Source organism: Mesocricetus auratus, unplaced genomic scaffold (genome assembly GCF_017639785.1).
Source record: "Mesocricetus auratus isolate SY011 unplaced genomic scaffold, BCM_Maur_2.0 Super-Scaffold_100038, whole genome shotgun sequence".
Lineage (NCBI taxonomy): Eukaryota > Metazoa > Chordata > Mammalia > Rodentia > Cricetidae > Mesocricetus > Mesocricetus auratus.
Window position 1 is genome coordinate 8,668,733 of NW_024429216.1, and position 1,718 is coordinate 8,670,450.

The window sequence follows — 1,718 nt, forward strand, 5'->3', positions numbered from 1 at the left end:
ATGGTGTTCCCCGCTAAGAGGCTGTGCGTCCTGCCGTCCATGGAGGCCGTCCGCTGGGCCTTCTCCTGCGGCCCCTGGCTGCCCAGTCGAACCGAATGGCTGCTGGCGCTGCGGTCGATCCAGCCCGAGGAGAAGGAGCCCATCGGCCAGTTCGTGTTTACCCGCGACGCCAAGGCGGCCCTGGCTGGCCGGCTGATAATAAGGAAGCTAGTTGCGGAGAAGTTAAACATCCCTTGGAAACATATCCATCTGCAAATAACTTCAAAAGGAAAGACTCGTTGAATCCCTATCCCAATTTCAACTTTAACATCTCTCATCAGGGGGACTATGCAGTGCTTGCTGCAGAACCGGAGCTACAAGTTGGCATTGATATAATGAAGACTAGTTTTCCAGGTCGTGGTTCAATTCCAGAATTCTTTCATATTATGAAAAGAAAGTTTACCAACAAGGAGTGGGAAACAATCAGAAGTTTTAATGATGAATGCACTCAACTGGATATGTTTTACCGTCATTGGGCACTGAAAGAAAGCTTTATAAAAGCCATTGGTGTCGGATTGGGATTTGAAATGCATCGACTTGAATTTGATGTATCGTCATTGAACTTGGATAGAGGCCAAGTTTATAAGGAAACAGGTTTGTTCTTGGATGGGGAAGAAGAAAAAAATGGGCTTTTGAGGAAAGCAAAATAGATGAGCACCATTTTGTTGCAGTGGCTCTGAGGAAACCTGATGGATCTAGACATCAAAGTGTTTCATATGAAGATGATTCTAAGCCATCCCAGAGGCAGTTCACCATTCTTAACTTCAGTGATTTGAAAGCATCTGCTATTCCTATGATACCCGAGGATCCTTCATTTTGGGACTGTCTTTGCTTCACAGAAGAACTTCTTACACGAAATGGTACCAAGTCATGATAGATTCCCTGAGTAAAGAAAAGAAAAGGGGCAGTCTAATGTGTTCACTAAAATAAAATGCTGGATGTGGTCAAATTTTATTTATCAAAACATTTTTAAAGACCCAAATGCTTTTTAAGAGCAGATTTCCACTTCAGTGGCTCCTTTGAATATGTTTACTTCTTACTGTCCAGAATTGTAATTGATAGAATTGATGACAGAATCTTCCAATGATAAATGTGCTTTATAGAAAGAAAAAAGTGTAAACTTACTGAAGGTAAGCATTCTTCACAGAACTACCGTAAGACTTGAGTTACCATTCCAGAAACTTTTGTTGCAAATGAATCCATATTAACTTTTTTTAAAGGAGATCACGTGTTTTGTAAGTTTAAGACAATAACATCTGCTCTTCGTAACTGTTCTTGTTGCACAGACTTAGTGGTTCTAAGATACTGCCTTCTTTGATGTCTGTGGCACACAGTGTGAGGTTTAAGTTGTCATTAGCATTACACTACTCATTTTGCCTTAGCTGTGGTAACATAACCTGCTGCTGGAGTGTCCAGGTTTCTTTCTTTATAAAATTGTGACATTTGTTGTATTAGTGTTGAATAATCCCTCCCCGCAAAGATTCCCCCACTGAGATGTCTGACATTTTTACCACTGTCAAAAACAGACTATTGAAAGGAAAAGCTAAGCCTGGCTTGGGAGAAATTCATTGAGGTAACACTACTGGGCTTGAGTGAGATGTTTCATAGTGTACTCATTTCCTTGTCAGCAGTTTTAATCGCATCATTAATATAAAGCAGTAGTACAGTGAAAACTGGTA

The 1,718-nt window shown here is 41.0% G+C and overlaps 1 pseudogene; it reads left to right on the top strand.

Annotated features, from left to right (window-relative positions):
- LOC101828073 lies at positions 1-988 on the top strand (annotated as a pseudogene).
- Positions 989-1,718: the final 730 nt, after the last annotated feature.